The 24899-nt window shown below is 32.6% G+C and overlaps 1 protein-coding gene across 2 annotated transcripts in view; it reads left to right on the forward strand.

Annotated features, from left to right (window-relative positions):
* Positions 1–556: 556 nt before the first annotated feature.
* Tgi (Tondu-domain-containing Growth Inhibitor) overlaps positions 557–24899 on the forward strand; it is a 76982-nt gene continuing 52639 nt past the window's right edge. The window contains exon 1 of one of the 2 annotated variants that reach the window (XM_072525386.1): positions 557–733. The gene's annotated coding sequence lies outside the window, so the exon portion shown is untranslated. Of the gene's footprint in view, positions 734–15710; positions 15844–24899 lie in introns of those variants that run through there. The other variant, XM_072525387.1, reaches the window with a different exon arrangement.

A 24899-nucleotide genomic window follows, 5' to 3' on the forward strand; every position in this document is an offset into this window, starting at 1 on the left:
TTTTAGGCTTTATTTTCTACAAAAACAAAATGCATGCTGTCATATATTTATATATTGTAATACATATTGTAAGAATTTAAAAAAAAAATATTATCTCTGTTCTTTTATTTAGAATCTCCATCGAATTGTCCAAAAAATTCGTTTCCCCATATTTTAGCGAGTCCAAACCGTTTACCGCGCATATCAACTCTTAAGGAATCAAATTTTGGTACCGCATTCTTTTTGACTATCGTAAGCACAAGAACTTTCCCATATTCATTCAAACCCATACTCAAAACTACCTTCACCCACGGTCGTGTTGATCTCGTGCAAAATATTTCTACTCACTCCGTGAAGACACAGTTACAAAGCTAGAATATGTTTGATTGTTTATTTTAATCAAATAATTTCAGACATTTATAAACGATTTTGATTTATTTAAACATGCAATTTAGTATTTTGTTCTAAAAACTACTGATATTTGTTCTGTACATGTTTTCTTTTAGACGTAATTTGAATTCGGCGTTTTGTTTGGTGTAAACGGGGTGTAATAATCGAGAGGTTTCCCAGTAGGTGGCCAATGTAAATATTTGACATTCCAAACATACCAAACTCACAGGTTCGACTAAAATGTCAAATTCTTTTAACAGTTTTGCTTGTTAGTGAGTTTTATTGTGAAAAACTGTGTTATTATTTGTGTTTAATTAATTTCTTCTCTATTAATTACCTATTTAAGGATATCCAAAGCTATAAGGTAAGTCAAAATGTTGTACAAGGGTTAAAGGGGGATCAGAGTATTGATTTTAAGGGTGTAAGTTATTAGTTGTTTTTATTAATCTCCTGCAGTGTTTGTAAGTATTGTTTTTGTTGATTTTACTGAGAGCTTCGCTGGTTTTTATTTTAAATTTCATTGAGTTTTATTAATCAAATGTTTGTTTTACATTGTTTACTATAATTTCTTAAAAAAACAATCATTTTATGGCCTGATTGTCCAAATATTCTGCCGCAAAAATATTTTTGTTTTCTTGCTTCACGAGTATGTTAAAATTGGCAGTGAAATTATATCGTACGCTCGACCTAGCAACTTTTTCATCGACAATTGTTACGGAATTCTAAATATTTGTCTAATGGGGTCACTCGGATCGTTTTCCCCCAATTCTGTAGCCGCTCAAGATCCTCAATTTCACATTCCAGTAATATTTAATAATATTATCATTAAGATTTCTCATTTTTGTTTCATTGTTAATTACATTTCTTTAATTTCGTGTGAACGCGTCTAAACATTTATACTTTTTAATAACCATATTTCCAAACTTTTTTATAATTAATTGTTGCAAAGTAGGTCAAAGATATATTTTTTATCATTATTATTTGTTCAATGCTTTTGTACTTATTTAACCTAATTTAAGTAGTTATTAAACCTTTACAGTATTTATTAAACCAAAAAATTGAATAATCAGTTGAAGGGTCATTGATTAGATAAATAATAATTTACTATGAAATTAAGGTAAAATTTAACCTTAACATTGAATTTTTTTGGTAAAAACAAGATTTGTTATTCATAAAACAACTGTCAAGTCTGCTGTTATTTTGAATTTATTTGGTTTTGTTTTTTTTTTAAATAACTGTTCCTGGTCCAATAATCATTTTTGAATTTTTTTTCAATATATAAATTATCTAAATACTTTGTTTCATCAATGTTTATGACACTCATGCAAGTTTTGGTAATTGATTTTATAGATGATGGCTTTTTGGCTTTAAAAACAATGAAGTAGTTATGCAGGCTAAGTTATGTATGATTTATTTATAAATGTTTTTCAATGATAAAAAAAGATGAATCATATAGGTATGTAGAGTACTTTACACAAGTACTCTAGAATTGTACATCACATAATAAACATTCATAAAGATCTTTGATATTATAAATTCGAAAATACATATATAGAAAATATAAAAAAAAAACATATACGTGACAACCTATTCCTTGCCCTGTATATGTTATATACAGGACAAGGAATAGGTTGTCACGTATATGGCTAATTTTTAGGATGTGAAAAAGGCATTGAAAGGAAGTTCTGATAATAATGTCATCTTAAATAGATTTCTCAACAGTCTACATCTAGCAGTAAACATCTAAAAGTTTTGCTAAAAAATATGAAATTAACATTTATATTAAAACCCTGAAAGTCATTTGGATGATGGATTTAGATGGGCTGAAAAATATCTCAAAATTCCTTGTTACATTAAACATCTTTATAATAAACACAGTTCAAAGTTGTTCATACACTTTTTATACCCAAATGCAGAAAAAACCAACACTTTAAAATATTAACAAATTTTGATCTTACAACGTTTTTATTTATGGCCCAATTTTGTTAATTTTTAGAAGTAGAAGGAAATTTGTCCCAGATTAATTTAGATCATTCAAATTTCTGAATAAGGCCAGATTTATATACAGTTTATGAGAAAAAATTATTTTCTTTATTTTGTTAGGTTTAGACAGGCTGTGGCTGTGGTGAAATAGAACTTTTGAACCATCCTCTATGCCAGGTTGAGTTAGTCTTCATCTACATTGTGTTTAATTCAGTTTGCTAGCTTGATTTTCTTCAAAATTATGTACAGTATACTCCCTCTATAACGAACACTGTTATTACGAGGTTTCGCTTATAACGAGATACATTAGATGTCCCGTGAAATTTCTATTGAACTATAACCGTCTATAGCGAGGCAAATTTGGTTATAACGAGAGAAAATAAGATCCAAAAACGTGTTTTTTACGTTTTTAGTCCGGTCGTGGCTATAAATAAATACCTTTTCAAACAGCCCCTCAATAAACTTAACTGCAGCCCGCAATAAACTTCTTTACAATGAATAAATACAACTGTTTCACATCTTTAGAAAATATAATGAATGATACTGGACCATTTAAAGCAGTTAAAAATAACAGAGTTCTTAAAATTGCAGAAGCAATAGTTTATGTTATCCTTGAAAATACGCTTTATACATTATGTAGTTGGAAAAAAATATAAGTACAGCTTTTTTGTTTTAACGTATATCATTGATAATAAAAGTAAACAACTCTTTTATGTTTTAATATATTTCATTGACAATAAAAGTAAATAATTTTTTTTCAAAAACGCCATTCAAACAATATTTATTAGCATCTTATATTGCTCCGAATGGCTTCACTATAGGAAGTTAATGGTTTAGAAAACTACAGATTTATATGTATGCACAGTATTATGATTGTCTGATATAACGAGATCGGCTTATAACGAGGTAATTAGTCTGTCATTTCAGTTCTCGTTATAGAGGGAGTCTACTGTATTATTGAATCATATTACCACATATTCTTACAACATTCCATCAATTAGAATTCGAATGTACTACTGGGTTGGTCTCTCATGACTTCTTACATATCTGCCAAAATAGTCCCAGATATTTCCATACAATTTCTGTCTGGAAACATGCCAAATTTAGTAAATATATCCAACTTCAATAAGGTATTCTGTAGCATACCAGGTGGAATGTGGTTTGACATGTTCTTGCAGATAATAAGTTAGTTGTTCATAGAGTGTGAGTGTCCGAAGAAGAAAGATAGTTATCTAAAGAGGCATCCTTAAAATGAAACACATATCCCATCCAACACACCAAAGAGAGTTATCTAAAATATTATTCAATATTCGACATTATGTACCTTCATAATTTCAGTGCTCCATCATTAATCCTTAACCAAAAAGGTCTTGTCTGTGAGACAATGCAGTTAGCAATACCTACTAATCTTAAACTGCCTAGGGTCAGTTATCCTTCCATTGAATTTCAAGTCAGTACAAGAACTTATTCCTGAAATATAGGATAAAATAAAGTGATTCTAGTTTGTAAGACACTTGTGTGTTCATGTTACTGAGTAGTAATTGGGAGTTTGGCTAGTTTCTCAAAAAAATATCTGTTTTGGCCAAAGATTTTGAAGAAACTGTTATTGAGATTGTTAGTGATGCTAGTGATATAGATGCTGTTTTATTGAATGAGCATATTGATTCCAATCACACGAGAGTAATTCAGACATATCGGATGAAGGTATCAATGACAATGAAGATAGTTCAAATGTTGACCAATATTCGGAAGATAAAAAAATATATAAGGTAAAAATATACTTAGATGAGAGAGCTGACTTTCATCTCGTACAAGAAAACATAACCATAACGAAAGTTCCTCTACTAAACCAGGAAATAGGAACATGAGGAAAGTCAGTGATTGTTGCAGACCATAATCTTGATCTTTTTTAAATATTTTATATGTAGTTGCCTTTTTTAATTCAACAGTTATCTAAGTACTACCCATAGTTTAATTTTTAGTTTTTTTTTATAGAGTTTTTGACAATTTTTTAAAAGTTTCAAATTTTTTTACCCAATATACACTCATGGACAAAAATATCGAATATTTTGGAATTTTCCAGTTTTTTTTTTGTAGTCACTATTATTTCAAAATAATTTTAGACTACTGATAATACTCATATAATAGGCTGATGTACTCAACTGGTTTGAAATACTTTGACGTTTATTTTGATGTTTATTCAGTGGGTAGTGTCATTCATACATTTTATCATAAAAAATTCCAATTCGACACTACGATGAAGCCCAAATAGCACATATTGTAATTTTGTACGAGGACGGATATGCACAAAAAGGTATCGCACGACGTCTCAGCACAACTGAATCTATAGTTTCGAATACTCTAAAAAGGTACCGCGAAACAGGAAATTTTGTATGAAGGCCTGGTCAAGGATGCCCAAGGTGCACAACCGCAATTGATGACCGTTTTTTGGTTCTTAATTCTACACGAAATCGTTCATTGACTTCGATGCACCTAAGAAATGAGCTATTAAATGTTAGACAAGTTAATGTGAGCTCACAAACAGTTACACGAAGATCAAACTTAAAGCCCAAGCGCCCCGCCAAAGTTCCACGTCTTCTCCAAAATCATAAAGCTCGTCGCGTCGTTTGGAATTTGCAACAACACTTATCTAGTGGAATATCGACCACTGGAAAAACATTCTTTTCACTGATGAGACCAGAATTCTATTATGGAAGCTAGATGGTCAAAACTACGTCTACAGAAGAGTTGGAGAACGATTCGCCAGCTGAAGTCTCGCCCCGACCGTTAGTTTTTGAGTTGATGGCATAATTTTTTGGGAAGGTATGAGATGGGAGGTACATAGTGCACTTGTGGAAGTGATTGGACGAATGATTGGTGATTCTTACGATTAAAACATCCTGCAAAATCATGTTTTGTCATATGTTGGTTAAATTGGATATGAAAGATTCATGTTAATGCACGATAATGCTCGACCACATGCCACTGCCATAGTGAGTAATTTTCTTGACGAGGTTCAAATTCGAAGATTGGATTGGCCACCGTTTAGCCCAGATTTAAATCCAATAGAGCACATGTGTGATCACCTAAACGCAGCATAGGACAAAGAAATCCCGTTAGAGGATTCTATGGAGAAGGATTCTATAGAGAAGGCGAATCTATGGAGAGGTAAATGAAAATGGTGTCTGGAGAAGACGATACAACTTCGAACTCTATAGAATATACGTCTGAGGTGGGTAAGCCATGTAATGCGGATGGAGCAAACCGACCCAGCTAGAAAAACGCTCCTTGATAGACCTATTGGTCAAAGAAGAAGAGGAAGACCAAGAACAAGATTCCTAGATAACATAGATCAAGATATGAGAAATATGGAAATACGTGCTTGGCGGAGGAAAGTGATCGATAGTATCGACTGGAAAAAAATTATTGGGGAGGCTAGGACCCACACAGGGTTGTAAAGCCAAAATGAATGAATGAATGGACGATTTATCTCCTTTCAATGAACATCCAATCTGTTTCTCTAAAAAATCTTTTTCTCTTTTCATATTATAGACTTGCTGAACCCTATGTCAGAACGATAAAATATTTAAATATTTCCTCCCTTACCGTGGCCATATTATGATCTTTGTCCTTAGAAAATATAAATCTTTTCGATGCATTACATTTAAAATGCCACTGGGAAGGTTTTTTTAACAACGTCACTCCTCTTCCTTGATGTGACCAGGTACTTCATAAACCAACCAGTAGATTATCATAGACAGCATCGTGCTATTTTTGTTTTATCTATCTGCAAATAGGTGAACTTTTTCGATTTGATTTTTAAAGTTTAATTTTATGAGAGTATCATGTACAACAGACGAAACAGCATTTGAATATTTTGGATGTTCATATTCCAGCCACGACGTCACATTTGCAGAAGAAAGATGAGATTTCGAATTTCCAGCCACGATTTCGAAATTATAAAAATTTATTTTCTGCTAGGAATAAGGCGCCTGGTCGGGAAGCTTTGGTAAGGAAAGATTTTTTTGACAATCAAAAGAAAATATTTGTATATTATGATTTGATTCGTTTTTTAACAAAAAAATAAATGGTTTTAGCTCTTAACGTATGAACTCTGTGCTATAACCTTTAACTTTTCTTCTTCTGAATTTTCTTTTTTCAAAATTTCCTTCCTTCTGAGCTAATGAGCTAATGATGATGATGATAAGTGCCGAATGATATGTTGTAGTGTTCATTAACGTATGTTCGGAAATATGATAAGTTTACGGAATGATGTGAATAACGTTGACTGTATATTCTGTAAAGCTTTGTAAAATCCAGATCACATGGTAAATACAATATAGTTGATCATCCTCTGTTATATCTCTGCACCGTTCAAACACCCCATAAATGTTTGGATAGATAATTTTATTGGATCAAATCTATCTTTTGTTGTATCTCCCCCTCTTTTGTCTTTTGGTATTTCACTCCGGATAACAAACCTTACAACACGCTCTATTCTTTCAGAACTTTAAGAGATTCCAACAAATCCTCTCTTGCATACTCTTAAAGGTCCCCCCTCTACTGTAGGAACAAAATATTTAATTGAAATTCCATGTAGGTTTGTACTCGAAGGGCTTTTGACGTTCACAAAATTTCACCAAAAAAATATCTTGTTTTATTTTGTCAGTGGTTGAATACATATTATTATGGAACCGCTGAATGTCTCGCATCTTTAAATCTTTACAACAATACACTTTCTTTGTATGATTGCACATGGGAAACCCGGGTAAATCCTTAGGTTTATGCCTAAAAATATTGACAATAAGTCCGAACCTATCTAGTTAATTATAGACACCTCTTACCTCTTAAGTTTCATTACATTTCGTTTCCATTTTTCTGTTTGTACAACTCGTTCTCTCCGTTTTCCTTTTTCACAAGATCTAATATGCACATGAAGATCCATAATGTCAATTATTTGCAATAAACTTGGTGTTTTTAGCACTCAAACAACAAACAGTCCATCAAATAAGGTTGCATGTGCGCCTTCATAATGGCGTATTATGGCGTAATTGGCATGTGCACATGTGACGTGTCATCTAACTGAAACGATGTAAGCGATTGGCCAATTGCAGTTAAACCGTTATGCAACTGGCATGGGCTCACAAATACAGAGTTTTGCATCTGACTCAAGATTTCTAATGCCTATTTCTTAGCAAATACCTGACTTTGCAGTTGAATTTCTACATCGGCCTATAACATGTGACAAATAACTGAGCTGAAACTCAATTTTTACAATTTTTGCAAATACAGAGGTTTGCATCTAGTCGACTCATATATCTTCGTTTTGACTAGGTAGTGATCGCTGCCACATTTTGCTCCTTTATATGCTCTTACGTCATTTACTTTGAGTTGTGTGTTCTGTTTGATAATGATCGCTTTACTCTTGACTACTGATCTAAGGTTTCTAGTTTCTTGTGTCTATATGTATGTTTGGATTTTCTTATGTTAGTATGTAAATATTAACAATAGAAAGAGGGCAATAGAGAGAGCTATGAACATCTGCAGGATATACTCCCGTTACAGAATGCTCATACATAATATTTACAAGAAAGCTACAATGAAAATATAAATAGATGCGAAAACCAAAGCTATACCAATCAACAGAGAAGTTCGCCAGGGAGATGTTATCTCACCAAAGCTATTCATACTTGGACTGGAAGACGTATTCAAAGACATTAACTGGGCAGATAAAGGAATAAATGTTAATGGAAGAAAACTGAGTGATACGCTGATGACATTGTAATATTCGCTACAAGTTTCAAAGAACTATAGACGATGATGACGCAACTATTTCAAGCTTCGGAAAAAGTAGGTCTTAAGATGAACTTGGGAAAAACAAAAATAATGACAAATACACCGAACATTAGAGAAATATCGTTGAACGACATAAATTTAGAAACAGTAAGCGAATACATCTATCTGGGACAGATAATGAAAATTAACAAAGTAAATCAAAATGCCGAAATTACCAGAAGAATAAGGTTAGCTTGGGCAGGATTTAGAAAACTGAGTTGGACCTTGAAAAGCACTAAAATAGAACAATATTTGAAAACCAGAATTTACGATCAGTGTATCCTCCCTATAATCATGTATAGTTCACAGACGTGGACACTCACCAAGTCTAATATGGATAAAATAGTAAAGGCACAAAGAGCGATGGAAAGATCAATGCTCGGGGTGAGACTTATCGGCAAAAAACAAAAAAAAAATGGATTAGAAGCAAAACCAAAGTAAAAGACGCAGGAGAACATGCTGCCAAATTAACATGGAGCTTCGCAGGATACAATGCCCGACTGATGGATGAAAGATAGAACCACGAAATACAACAGTGGAGGCCATGGTTAGGAAAGAGAAGCAGAGGAAGACCACAAATGAGATGGGCTGATGGCATTAAGTAGATCGGAGGACACAACTGGAAGCAAGTGGCGCAAAAGAGAAAACACTGGATTGATTTTGGGGAGGCCTATGTCCAAAGTTGGACTACTTAAAGCTGAAGAAGAAGAAGTATGTAAATATATATATATATATATATATATATATATATATATATATATATATATATATATATATATATATATATATAAAATTTCCAACTGGCCAGTTTTTTTTGTCCTCTAAGTAAAGGTTGCAACACTAGATTATTTCACAAAAGACGGTAACAGTAGCAATCATAGAAACAGTGAAAAGGGCGTTAGAAAGAAATGTTCAGAAATTAAAAGTTACTGAAAAATAAAATTTTGTAAGTTCCAGTTCATTATTATTAAAGTTAAAGTTATAAATTATGAAGATGTTCCTTTTTTTATTCAGCGTTGTATTTTTCAAAAAAGTTTTATAGCTGAATGTGAAGATTTACTATAAGATTTTAGTGCACTTTTAACTCATACATTAAAACCCAAAAAAGAACGTCCTAACATAAACTTCCACGGTAGCTGTTCTGTTTTATGTAATATATATATCTTTATATTCGGGAATTTTAAGCCATCTGTGTAACATGTGGTTGCTCTGCAGGGGGAAATTCTGGTGTGTAATAACAAAAGAAGCTTGGAATTCTTCTAAAATTGTTATTGAGCCAGCGTATGAATGTATTCAGTGGCGGGGAAACCGATTCCTTTGATTTTATTTAGGTCGTCAATACAGTGACTTTTCTAAAAATTTTAGAGGATTATTTTTAATATACTACCTTTTAAATCCCATTATTTCTGTGTAATATTTCTTTTTAGTTAGTGTTTGTCCTATGACGTTTATTTTTAACCAACCAAAATATTATATGGTAAAGAGGATAATAGGATATTATATTAGGCAGATATTTAAATTATCTGCATCAGATCAGATATATAATCAGAATCTGATGTGATGAATGTTTGGATTAACACTTTCGCTGCGCATTACTCCGATCGGAGTCAAAGTGGTTCTTTGCTATAGAGCGTTTCACGTTAAGAAAATAACATTAGGCTTATGGAGATCAGTGTTCCAAAACTCTCAGGCATGCGGTTTACTAGATTGTCGATGTATTTTTCGAATTTCCATTTTCAATTAACATTTAACTGTAAAGTCAGAATAACAACTGAAGAACCACAAAGCATTATTATCATTATGTAGTCTCAGATAACGACATAAAATCGCTGACATACGCACACCGTATTATTTTAAGTTGCAATTAGTAATTAGATATACGCATTCCAAGCGGTCCGTTTATTTGCTTTTAAATCTTTAATAGCCGGCAAAGTGCATGATTTAACTAAGCAATATTTTCTACTGATTTCTATGATTCATGGTATATGATATTCTTACCGAAAAACAAATAAACTGTCGTTACTATAATTAAAATAAGATAAAATAAAATTATCTTTTGTAAATACTATTTATTTAATTAAAATCATTTTCCCCACGTTTCATCTCTTGTTTCGAATAGACACTTTTGGTCAATTACGTTAAAAAACAATTATTTAATTCATGTCTGTGAAAACGAAAATACAAATTATACAACCCTGAATCGTGCTTGTGTTCATCGTGGCATCGCTGCACTTCTATCGTCCATAAGAAATACATGGCCCTATCTCCGCAATGTTATTTTCTTAACGTGGAACGCTGTATAGGTGCGCATGACTCCGTTCGGGGGCAGCAACCCGTTGATTTTTAAGACGGTATATTTTACTTAGTATGACGCCGACGTTAGTTAATGTGAGTGAGGACTTAAGTGTAAGTGTCAAAAAATTTTACCAGTTCTTTGCTGTGGTAGTTTCGTGATTCAAAATATCGGAAAGTATGCCGGGCTATTCAAACTGTGAAAAACAAGAAATATTCCTGCCTCCAGACATAGTATTTTAAAATTTCTTGTGGTTAATAAGGGACGAGCAAAGAGAAAGCCTTATGCTCCGAAAACAAAATTCGAAAGCAGACAGTATATCAATGCGAAAAATCTCCTGATCAACCCGGATTTTGTGTTGAATGCTCTGAAATTGCTGAATGTGAATTAAAATCAAATCAATTGTGTGAATCTTTCTGTATTTCAAAGAATAAATAAACATATTTTTTCTAAAATTTCGTTATATAATTATTTTTCTAGAAAAACGTTCTAATTTGCCTTGTGCCGATCGGAGTCAGTCAGCGATACACTAGAAATTCTTAGCCAGGTGCGCATGACTCCCATCGGAGTCAAAAACTCAAATCTCATTTTATAAATAAATATACACTTTATTTAATTAATTTAATATTATTATATATTCTAATATCAATTACAATGATATTTTAGAAAAATGTTATAGCCGCTCCTGGGTAACACCTCTCGAAAAATGTCAGCAGCGAATGTGTTAACGCTAAGATATATAGTTTTAAATGCCAATATAAGAACCAGAACAGGTGCTACAGATGGGATTCTATGTTACAGTGCTTCCTGTATGAAAAGTACGGAGAATATGTTGAATGATAAAAGAGTTGGAAAAATCATCTAAGGATTTAGGTTTGAAAATAAATATTTCTAAAACCCAGTTCATGACAAATCTAGTTTAGTTAAGACCATTTCTCCTGCTCCCGTTAGTCCAGACGATATTTCCCAATGTGGTTGGTTACCACAATCTTCCAAAAGGTTGCTCTCGGGTTTTTGGGGTTTCGCCGTGTTGAGGTGAGGACAGGAATTGAGTAGGGGAAGCTATTGCTGCTACCTGGATCACTCTTTCTCTCTCTATAGGGAGTCTCCGGGTTCCTTTATTAATTCTGCGCTAATGTTGTCTAATCCAGGTGACTTGTTGTTTTTCAGTTTGGTAACTGCTTCTCGCATTTCAGCTACTGAAGGGGGGGTTGTTTCTCTGGTATTCGTTTGATCCAGTATAATTCCATCATATAGTGGATCTTCGTTTTATTCAAACTTTTCTTTGAAGAATTCTGTTCATCTATGTAGTATTTCACGCTGTTGAGCTACTATATCTCCTTCTTTGTCTCTGCACATCATTGTTCTTGGTTTAAATTCTTTTCTACTTTTGTTAAGTTTTTGGTGGAATTTTCTGTTTTCTGATGGTTTAGTTCTTCCATTTCTTGGAGATGTCAGTGAAGAAATCAAGAGATTACATATCGCTAATAGAACATATAATGGACTAATTAAACATCTAAGATCTAACAACATCGCAAGAAAAACCAAATGCAAAATATACAAGACCTGATAAAACCGGTCCTTGTATATGGATCAGAGCGATGACAACCTATTAGTTACGTTTTGAACGAAAAATCCTTAGACACGTATATATTTTTCATCATTTTCACAGATATGGCGCAGAAGATATAATTTTGAACTATACACAGCATACAATGAACCCGAGGTCATAACATCCATAAAGATCGGACATCTGCGCTGGATGGGCCATGTTGAACGGATGTTGGAGACTGAAACACCAAAACATATAATGAGACAAACACCAGTACGGAGAAGGTCAAAGGGAAGACCCAAACTTAGATACATGGAACAAGTGGAACAAGATCTGAAAACACTTAAGATTACCAACTGGAAAAACAAAGCAGGGAACAGAACAGAATGGCGGAAAATCCTAAAACAAGCCAGGTCCCAGAAAGGGTTGTCGATCTACTGATGATGATGAACCAGTGTTGTCTTTGCGGCACTGTTTTCTGATTTCTTTCGATAACGCTCTCTATTCATCGTTTGTTCCGTATCTAGTTTTATGTTCTTTTCTGCGTTGAATCACAGTCGGCGTATTATCAGATATCCACGGCTTACAGCCCGTGGAAACCGCTGCTTCACAGTCTGTTGCAGCCTCGATTACCTTATCTTTGAGATAGATCCAAGTGCTCTCATCGCCACTATCTACTTGGTCTAAAGAAAGAGCTTCTAGGTTTTGTTGGAAGTCATTGATTTTTGGTGGATTTAGAGACATGACTTTTCTTAGGGGTCTTCTTGTGGGGACTTTAAAACGAAGTCGAACGTTCAATACCAGGAGTTGATGATCGCTTCCACAGTCTGCTCCAGGATATGTTTTACAGTTGATGGCCGACGACTTCCATCTTGATCTTATTATAGTTTATTTTTATGAACGAGAGAGTAATTAGCATAATTTTAACTGGTAGCTCCGACCACTCCATGGGCGTGCTCAAGATTAATTGAAAAATTACTTTGAATAATTGTAAAAAATAAATGAATTATTTCAGTGTTATAAAGTGTTATGTGTATGTAAACAAAAGTGACCTCTTTTATCACACACTATATTAGAACTGACTGGCCTACATTAAAAAGGGTTTTAAAAAATTCACATTTTTTTTAATTTTTAAAAATTACAAAAGAGAAAAAGAGTTTTTAAAACCGTCTAAGGTATGTTAAATAGATGAATAAAAATATTAATATAAAACTTACAGCTACTTGTTACAAATCCAAATCAGATTCAGAAGATGAACTTTCAGAACCAAGATTTATAATAACTGGCTCGATCATTTTATCAGTAATATTGTCCAGCTTCCACATTTTTTCCTCTTCTTTAATAGTGTGATTTACTGCCTTTTCCCAGTTTTCAGGTTTTACATTATTTACGGCCTCCAAAAACAACTGTTTAACATCATGAATTTTAAAAGTGGTATTTTTTCTTGAAACTTCACTCTTTATCTGTGCCCATACCAGTTCAATCGGGTTTAATTCACAATGATATGGTGGGGATCTAAGTACTGTCATTCCACGATTTTTGGCAATTTCATCAATTTCGTATTTTTTTAAATTTTTCTTTATGAAGGGCACACAACGAATAAAGTTCCTTTCTTATAGATCTTATCAATATTTTTTGAACTCAGCCAATTCTGCAAGTCTTTTTTTAACCACTTGGTTGTGGGCAGTCCTTCTATAAGTCTGGAGTGATAACTTGCATTATCCATTACTATTACACAGTTCTTAGGAAGAAGATCTATCATTTGTTCGAACCATTCTTGAAAGACATCTGCGTTCATGTCTTCATGGTAGTCACCGGTACGAGTTGATTCAAAAGTTAATAAACCACCTTCAACAAAACCGTCTGAACTGCCAATGTGTTCTATTATCAGCCTGCGTCCCTTTCCTGATGGTGGGTTTAAACCAGTAGATAAGTTATTTACAAAAGCGTGCCTTTGACTTGTAACAGTTTCATCCTGTCAAAATTTATTTGGTGTATGACCCTCGTTGATCCATGTTTCATCAAGATAAAATATTTTTCTTTTTTGGTTTCTCATTTCCTTTATGGTTCTTAGAAAATGTCTTCTCCATATGACAATATCGCTTCTTTCTAATAAAATAGACTTTCTGGGATTCTTTTTCCAGCGGAAGCCTATTTCTTTTAAAAGTTTCCATAACTTACTTCGACTCATTTCTGGGTAATCCTTATCATCTCGAACTGAGACAAGAACTTTATCCAATGTTGGAAATTCTTGTCTAAAGAAGAATTCATGCACTTTCCGTCGAAGTCCTTCTTTAAAATGATATTCTATTTGAAATTTTGGTTTCCCTGGAGCATTACGTGGCATTTGAAAACTACCACATTTCTCTTCTTTAATAACTCTGTAAATCGTAGATTTCCCAACACCAAGTGTACTGCTAACTAACTCAACGGTCTCATCAACACTTTCACATAAACGTTTGTCTGTAAATGATTTAAAACAATTAAATATTAATGTTTTTTCATTAACTGTTAGAGGACCAATTTTTAGGCGTTTACACGGCACTTCCAAATTTTCCATAACACTAGTATACACAATAAACTGCACCTTGCAACTGAAGTACCTACTCTTAGTGAACTGTTAAGAATTTTGAATACGCCACTTGGACCTTCCTATATACAAAATGGAAAAACCCACTATCCCATTTTCTGTGGAATAAGTTTAGAAGGTAATTATCTAGTCAATTACTGTCGTAGATTCCTGGAATTAAAGAATTAAATGTTTGATTGTTGAAACCCTTACTTCGTGGAATGCACTCATTTCAGATAAAATAAAACGTTTTATTTTATCTAAAGAATTAAACTTTATTTTGCAAATAGGCAAAGAATTAAACTTTATTTTGCAAATAGATAAAATAAAACGTTTTATTTTATCTAAAGAATTAAACTTTATTTTGCAAATAGGTAGGTACTTATTAAACTTTTATTGGTTACATATAACCAATAAAATAAACATCTTACATTTCTTGCAAATTCATTAGTACCTGTTAACCTCCATCACTCCGACACTGGCAACCTTATTTAGGGATTAGTAACCCTCACAACTATTGTATTCTATTCTGCTCCAACCTTTATACCTGGTGGTCATACTCAATTTAAAATTGTTTTCCTATATACTTCTGTAAACTTGTTGACAAATATCTGTTTTTCATTGAGTCACCCGTATCAACAGTTTAGGGATTTGCATACATAATTTATTGTTTTATTACTCTCTCATACATAAAAATACACTATAGTCTATTTCATTTCTTGCTCGTCCATCTGGACTGCGCCATGTGTATAATCTCCGTGGATGATGTTGATAGAACGTGTTTGTAATTTTAAGATGTAGCGTCATATTGCTAACTGGATGCAACTGGATGATTTTCAAATTATCTATTTTTTAAATTAAAATTTTATATATTTGAATACTCGTTTTATTCTATTTAAGGTGATTACCGGCATTCTTGGTCTATATATTAATCTAAACCACATTTTTTGATAACTCCGTTCAATAAATATTTATCATATATAGAGGAATGGTTAAGAAAACCTACATGTTGACTTTTTATAGATATCTTTTTTTAACATATTTATACATACAAATATTATACAAACAAAAATACATTTTTCGTGGTTATCATATATTTTGAGCGTGCATCGTCCGATAAGCTAAATATTCTTTATAAATTCAGTCGTGTACTTCTGCTTTCTGAATGTACATTGAAGTAAGTGAAAGAAAAGATCGTGTAAACCTTCGACTAGTGTATTAAAAAAATATATAGATAATTCGGTAAGTTAAATAAATCGATTATTTTAACTATATTTACTGATGAACCACAAAAGAATCGGGACATTCGGTGCACATTGTAATGATCGGCAACAATTGATACCTATATAACGGCCAAAGTTTTGTAGAATGTTTATAAACACTAAAACATTAACACATATATTAGATCCAAGCTTGTTCTCAAACATGTGCTAAGAGAAAAAAAAAAGTAAAAATAATTAAAATCATCATAATTTGCTCCTCCTCGAGTACGTCCATTAATTAGAACAGAATATATGTATCGTGGCATATTTCTGCGACATCTTGATCCTACTAATGACAGTCTCTCAGAAGAGTACGTTGCAGTTGCAGATTTTTTTTCAGCGGCCTATGATTTTCTCATTTCGTTCATTGTTTTTCTACGGATTAGAATTGTCTACGGATTATATCATTAAAATAATGTTTCTTAATGTAATCCTAGAACAAATTCAATACATAGAGAAAGTAGAATCTTTCCTTTCAGATATCAGTTTTGTAATTTTGGAAAAAAATTCACTTAACACCTTTATTAATTAAACAAAAGCAATTGTTTAATGATACTATTACTAAATATAACAACAGAAAGTTAACTGTATCTAATCCTATAACACCTAGGTTATATGGACTTCCCAAAATCTATAAACACAATTGTCCCATAAGGCCTGTTGTAAGTTTCTGTAACACTCCAGTTTCTATATTATCAGAATTTATTTACAACATAATTCAGTCTATCACTAATTGTAAACCTAAGTCCTCCATTACAAATTCTTTAGATCTTGTTCTGAAGCTATTTTCTTGTGGCATTTTAAATTAATTACTATTTAACTGGGAATAAGCCACAATTAAAGGTTAAAATACGTTTATTGACGTTTCAATTTCCACTTCGGAAATCGTTCTCAAAATACAAACATTAGTAAATTAAACAAATTTTGTTTTTGTTACTTAGTGAAAAATTCTTCTAATAATTTAATTTTATCTGACTCATCTATATTGACAATTCAGACATACATTATACATTTTAAAGTAGACGACTTTAAAATGATATTGCCAATATTGTTGAGTTGCGTTCCTGGGACGACTTTACTTATAAGATAGTTCATTCGATTACATGAAATCAACTTTAACTTGAGAATATCCGTCAGAAAAGATCATAACATGTAATTCGTCTTTAAAAAGACAAATACATGCCATGATGACAGTAAAATTCTCCTGTTAGTGATTCCATAGTAAATTATGAGGGAAAAACCAGGAAAAAAACCTCATAATACTATCCCGACATGGTAAGTATTTGATCTTGCATTTAGTTTACCTTCAATAAATACCAAATTCCGATTTTATATGTTTGTTATTTAAAAAATATAAATGATGTATTCTCTATATGTTACTGACTTACCAATAAATGGCATGTATTTGTCTTTTTAAAGACGAATTACATGTTATGATCTTTTCTGACGGATATTCTCAAGTTAAAGTTGATTTCATGTAATCGAATGAACTATCTTATAAGTAAAGTCGTCCCAGGAACGCAACTCAACAATATTGGCAATATCATTTTAAAGTCGTCTACTTTAAAATGTATAATGTATGTCTGAATTGTCAATATAGATGAGTCAGATAAAATTAAATTATTAGAAGAATTTTTCACTAAGTAACAACAACAAAATTTGTTTAATTTACTAATGTTTGTATTTTGAGAACGATTTCCGAAGTGGAAATTGAAACGTCAATAAACGTATTTTAACCTTTAATTGTGGCTTATTCCCAGTTAAATAGTAATTAATTCTTTAGATCTAATAGAACGTTTAAATAACATTAAAATAGAAGAGAGTTTTTATTTAGTTTCTTTTGATGTTTCCAATTTGTTTACTTCTGTTCCAAGAGATGTAACTTTACCTTTAGTACACAATCTTCTAAACAATTGCAATATCAGCAAAAGACAAAGATGCTATCTTAACCATGCTTAAATTTTGTCTTAATCGGAACTTCTTCCAATTTAATCAAAAAATATATAAACAACCAACAGGTTTAGCGATGGGTTCTCCATTATCACCTTTTTTAGCTGATATTTTCTTGGACAGCTTAGAACAGAAATTTGTTCACAACAACAAAATAGTTTTTTGGTCAAGATATGTTAATGATTGTATAGCTCTCATACAGGGAACCCAAGATGATGCTTTACAGATTCTGGATGATCTATTCGGGTAAACATTTTATAGATGTGGTGCAATAAGCCGATTGGTCTTTAGTTTTTTAGGTGCAGTCTTATCTCCTTTCTTGTGTAATAAAATTGTTACTGCATTGTTCCATGTTTCCGGTATGCAACAATTTGTCAGACAAAGGTTAACCAAAATTTTTATGTGGTTGATAAGGGCACGTCCTCCCATCTTTATAGCTTTCTATTACGACTTTTGCATCTTTTTCATTGCGTCTTTCGCTTAGTGAGATCTCTGTCACGAGCTCTGAACCCTGGTTGATGATTTTGCGTGATGCGGCAAGTTCCAAGTTCGTTTGGTCTTCTCTTTGACTTGTGTATAGTTCTTGATATAAGTCTTCAACTATGTGTAGTAGTTCTTTTCTATTTGATATGGGACTTATTTTTTGTTCTTTAGTTTGTGTATTTCACATTTTCCATTGTTTAGCCGTCTTCTCAGGACTTTCAGACTTTTATTCTCTTCTATAGTTAGGTGGACCGTTTCGTTCTTAAATCTTTCCTTATAGCTTTTGATACTTCTTTATTTATTTTTCGTAGTTTTTCTTCGTCAATGCTTTCGTTTCCTTTGATTTCTCTTCTAGTTTCCATTAGTTGCTTTGTTTCAATGGTTATTTTTTTAAATTATGTATTCATTTAAATTCGTTAGGTCGTTCCAAATAGAGTTTGCTTTCTTTCCAATCATTTTGGATCTTTCTGTTATTAAGTCTAATTTTAGTTTGGCTCTTACCATTATATGATTGCTGCCTGTGGTAAAGCCATTAAGGACTATGACATCGTTGAATACATGTTTTTTGTCACTGATTATGTAGTCTATCTCGTTTCTGATCTTGCCATCTGGGCTTTTCCACGTCCATCTTCTGTGATCTTTTTTAGAAAAGAAACTATTCATCTGGTATAGATTTTATTGTAATAGAATTTCTAGTTGTGTTTGTCCACGTTCGTTTCTGCCTCTGGGTCCAAATTTACCTAGTGCTGTTTCCTGTTCATCCTGCTTTAGACCTATCTTTGCGTTAAAGTCGCCGCATGTAATGGTGTAGTGTGTTGGTGTTTCTTTCAGTGCCGTTATGGTATCATCGTAGAATTATTCAATCTGCTCATCCGGATGGTGCGTTGTTGGAGCATATAATTGAATAATCATTATTTTATACCTTCTGTTTAGCTTTACGATTAAATAGGCTACTCTTCTGGATATGCTTCTTAATAGTAATAGTAATTACTATATTATCTGCAAGTTTCTTGAATCAGTCGCAGTCGGTTTCTTTATAAGAAACTACTAAGACACTACCTATACTGTAAAATATATGCCCTGATTTTAGTGTTGTTAGGTTTTCTCCTTGTCGCCTTTCTTCACTGTCTCCAATGAGATCCCATTTTACTTTTGACATCTCGATTTCCATTTTGATGACTTTTTCTTCAGATAATAATGTTCTGGCATTGTAGGTACATATAAAGAGTGTTACAAGGTTTTTTCGTCTTTCGCATCGTCAGTTTTTTGTCCCCCCAAATTCCTTGGGACAGACTGATAATTCAGTGTGAGACTTTCGATTGGTCGCTATACTCACCTGGGGTACATCCGTTTTTGTTTTAAAATCTGACATTTTGTTGGGACGTATTTGGCTTAAAACACCACGCTGGCAAGGCGGGTTGGTGAGTTTTTAATTCATCCGCTCGACGAGTACCGACGCTGTTTGAAGCCGCCCCCTCCGGGTCAGACGCTTCTAGGTTTGTGATCTTATACTATCCCTAAAATCAGGGGTTGCCAACTCCGCCATCTTCGTCTTACCGAAAATATTCTTCGACGCCTTGGATGCCGTTCTGGACTTCATCCGTGGGGACCCCTAACAGGTGCTAGCTTCCCGGGTCAAGAAGCTCCTGGAATCTGCGGAGGGCAGAGATTGAATCACTTTCCCTGATAGGACTATCCGATGGAATCCAAGGGACTCCAAAGGAGTTCCTACCCGCCATTTTTATAGTAACTATTATATATTATTTGAAATAATGAAAAATTCTGAGACAGGTCAGTGGCATTCCGAAGGGATATTCCCACCAAAATTGCACTTTAAATTAGCAAGCATACCTCTCACTAATAGACAATTTACGAAAATTGTTAATTCGGTTACATTCCTAGTTATAATAAACCATAAAATTAAGGCAATATGTTAACAATTTTCGTACAATGTACCGTGCACTGATTTAAACGATAAGATTGTAAAGTGTTCAAATATTATATACTGTAATCATAAATAAGAACGTTTTAGTTGTATTAAATACACTTGTAGATAAAGAGGTCGTTTGTTCTATCAGAACTTTCCACGTATAAATTCCATTCTTTGTATTTCAAGAACGATTTCCGAAGTGGAAGTCAAAACATCAAAATAAACGTATTCTCAACTGAAATTATAGTTAATTCTCATTGCAGATAGTAAATGGTATTATTTAGTTTCTACTACCCCTTATTTGTGTTCCCGATTAAACTAAACTACGCTCACATTCCTTACATTTGACGGTTGAGTTAAACTTACAAATTATGACACATCGACAAGTGTCCCGTGTCCCTTACCGCATTTTCCGTAGACCGTGGGTGGTCTTGTCCTGTATTTTTAATTTTTATCAGTCGAGGAAAAGAGTAATGGACAAGATATTTGAATGGAGATATGGATATCCGTTTCTTTTTCTGAATGGATGTTCAATTCACCTACGCCGTAAATGTTTGGAATTCCGAATCGTTTGGTGCGAGGCTATTTATCATCCAGCGTCGGCTTTGCCCGCACGGTTAAGACTGTATGTAAACAGTCAAACACAATATTGAATAAAAAAATATAGAAAAGTAGAAATACAAAAACACAAATTATTTTTGATTTATAAAGAATAAATTGAAAAATAAAATTGTTTAACATCGCTCTTAAAAATTTGGTCTTCTGTAACTGTTTATATGACCCATTTAGATTTGAAACACCTTTGGAAAATTTGAAGTTGTTAACCGATTTTAATCAATTTTTTTTAATGTCGTAATAAAAGATCAACTTCGGGACATAACTAACATTTGTTTATTCGTATTTCCACGGTACGCCACTGCAATAATGTTTACTTCCAAATTATTTTAATATTTTGTTTCATGGCTGCAAGCTGCAATGTTCAGTTTAAGAGAAAAAATTGAAATTATACGACTTTTGGCAGTACGTGTCTCAGAAAAGTGTGTACAATATTAATGACAGCTATGCGGCTCTTCTTATGAAAACTAATTTTAAAAATTAACCCCTTAGGAAGAAGAAGAAGGGATCATCAAATCATTTTAGAAATTAAAATAAATGGAGTAGCATCATCACAAAATTGGACAGCAGATAATTTCCATGGGACAATAAACTTTGAAAATCCAATTGGTTGAGGCCCTATCCTTTTCTCGTTTATATAATCTTAGTAATTAGTGTTTGTAGATCTTTCCTGTTATCTGCGAATATTATTGTGTTGTCTGCATATCTGAAACGTTCTCCATTTATCATTACGTCCACATCGATGTTTTCCAGTGCTGCATCAAATTTTTTTTCTGATAAACAACATCGGGCTTATAGAGAGTTCAAACATGGACGGATTAGTTTTAGGGTTGATCCAAGAATAGGTGCCCCATAAATGGCAGTCACTCAGCAAAACGTCTATGTGGTGTGGAAGTTTATGTACGAAGACATGTGACATATATAAAATAAAGGCGCCATTAGGGGTTTCAAAGACCTCACTTAAAAACATTATCTAACAAGAATTGTGAATAAAATAAGGTCTGTGGATCCTCAAGACCTATAGAGCATATATAAAAATGTGTCATCCACTTATTTAAGTAGTTTGTTTGAAAACAGATCCTTAGCCAAGTATATACTGATTTCACTCGCGGTAAACCCTGTCTCCTCATTTTCTCACCTGACTTTGAATGCAGTTTCCCTTTTTGATCCTTCGATGTCGGTTCTTCCTATCATTGCAAAGCAGAATTTGCCAAGTGTTGAATTGTTCATTCATAGGCGGGGAACTTGAGCTGGCTTTACCGTCGGCGTCGTGAGACAGGTTAGTTTTATCCTACTGATGATTCGTCGTTGGAATAGTAATCCTGCTCAGTACGAGAGGACCCGCGAGAGGTTCGGACATTTAGATGACGCACTTACTCGAGCGGGTAATTGTGCGAAGTTACCTGAACGCATCTAAGGCCGTATCCTTTCTACTCAAAGGTGACAATGATATCTCTTGTTCCGAGAGTTGAAAAGATTAAAACTAGGTAGTAGGTAATCGTAGTTCGCTACGATTGTCGCACGAGCCCTTATTTCCGTTGAGATTATCGGTTTACGGTGGGATCGATCCTTGTCAGTAGATCTTTAGACATGGGTATTATAATCTTTTCAATGTTGGACCTCGTATCCTCGCCTAGAGCATAGCAGTGACAGTGAACGTTCGCATTTAAAATAATGCATTTATTTTACCTGACGATCGATAATATGGTACGATCCTATGGTCGGAGCGAGGGTCGGTGCATCGTTGTGAGCGCCCACTTACCACTTACATAGCTGAGTGGTGTACCTGGTAGAGCAGTTTCCACGCTGCAATGTTTTGAAACTCAGCCCTCAACCTTCAGCTTGAGGATTCGTCTTGTCGGTTAGACGAGACATCTGATTGTATATAGGTATATATATATATATATATATATATATATATATATATATATATATATATATATATATATATATATATATATATATATATATTGTGACGATTAGGGTTTATAGAAAATAATTTATAAGTTATATACTACATAATATTAAGTATTTGATTATTTTAAGAAGTTAAATACTAGAGAATTTTATAAAAATATATTTATGTGAGGGCATTTTTAATAAATTAGCATATAATAATTGTAAAAAGTTGTATTTTAGTAGTTATCATTTTGTAGATATTTTTAAGTGAGCCATGTGCATAGGCAACCAAAAATACTCTCGGAGATTGACAGATATTTATACTCTGAAGTGACGTTTAAGAATATTTACGAATATAAAGTGGGTTATAATAATATATTGTTTGAAATGTGTATTTTATTAAATTAGAATGTTAAGTTACTAATTTAATTATATATTCTGATCTGAAAAGCCTAAATGTAAACAAAATTATTAATAGAAAAGAATGGAATTCTCTGGATCTCCGGAGATGGCCATGTTTGCGAAATGGTTTGTTCCAGAAAATTCAGACAAGTATTTGATAGAACAAATTGGAACATGATATATTACGAGATGGTTCTAGAAATCCAAAAACATATAAATACCCGTGATTTGGATTCAAGATGGCAGTTTTTGGAAGTTTTTAGTCAGAAGTCAGGCCAGTTTATTATGAAAGTTATTAGACACATTTAGTGAAGTAAATTGTTCAGAATTTTCAAGAAGTCAGTCAGAAAAGTTTAGTAAGAAATATGAAAGATTATTTGGAGTCAGAGAATCAGGTACAAATAGTCAAATTGTTTAATATAGTGAGTTAAATGAAGATTAAAAATTATGCATATAATTAATGCACATTTATAATTATACACAAATAATTATTGAAGATTATAAAAGTATATTGGAAGAAATTAAATTATATTGTGGTTGGAGATTAGTATAAATCAACTTATAATAATTGGATATTGGTATATTGAAAAGAAGAATAAATATAAATGCTGTTTGCTGGTTTGGTTGGTGGTGTATAAATGATGGTGAAGAAAACTATATCTTAAATTGGTAGAAGCTGATAATTGGAAAAAGTAATTTCACAAAAAAAAAAACAAGGATAACTGAAGTACGAAGACATTCAGTGGTGATTAGAATCTATATACTTAGTGGAAAACAGTTCATTTAGGCATTCAGTGAAAGAAAGGTACAAAATTTTGTTAATATAATTTAGTTAGTGTCATAACAATTTCAATTTTGAAGATAGTTTGTTTAAATTTTAGATTGTCTATAGAATTTAATTAGTTTTATAAGAATATCAGTTTAAAGATAGTTTATTTTAAATTTACATTGACTAGGTTAGATATATATGTGTGTTTCATAATAGTTATAATAAAGATAATTTAAAAAAGTACTTACAAGCTAATTCTTTGAGAACCGCGATAAAAACCCTATATATTATATTATTAAAAATACTCATTGCTCATCATTCAAACAAAAAACACATCATAACAATATATATATTACTTGGGTTTGTATAACTACGGGCCTTAGAGTCCATTCGCCAATTTCTCAGATTTTACTCATTTTACATTAATTACAACTAATTTATTTAATTATATATAATTACATAAACCTTTTTTTATTAATACATTATAACATGTCTTATTATTATTATCACACCTTAACATTACCTTAATTTTTAATATTTAAATTATGTTACTAACTGCTTGATCATTCTGTTTTCGAAATTCTGTCTGGTAGTTTCGTTTCTTCCTCAAGTATGATTTATGTATTAAAGTGACATTATGCCTTTTCAAGAATATTTGATAACCTCCTTAGTCTTTCCTTATTGGAAATATTTTTGTCTCTATATTTGTATAATAGCTGTTATAAATGCTGTAAATACCTCTCTACAAAATACCATGAAATATTAGGATGGAATGCAAGGTTATCAATAAATACCAGATGTTATTCTTTTTATGTACATATTTAAATCTATATCCGATGTTTATTGTGGCAACCCGTCGAGTCAACAACTTGATAAACACGGAGTGCTATATCCCGTCTGTAGATTTATTACTCTTATCATTAAATCATCAGCTTTACATTTATTATAAATTTGTGTTAATCTGAAATTTTGAAATGATCTCGTTTTT

Source organism: Diabrotica undecimpunctata, chromosome 3 (assembly GCF_040954645.1).
Source record: "Diabrotica undecimpunctata isolate CICGRU chromosome 3, icDiaUnde3, whole genome shotgun sequence".
Classification (NCBI taxonomy): domain Eukaryota; kingdom Metazoa; phylum Arthropoda; class Insecta; order Coleoptera; family Chrysomelidae; genus Diabrotica; species Diabrotica undecimpunctata.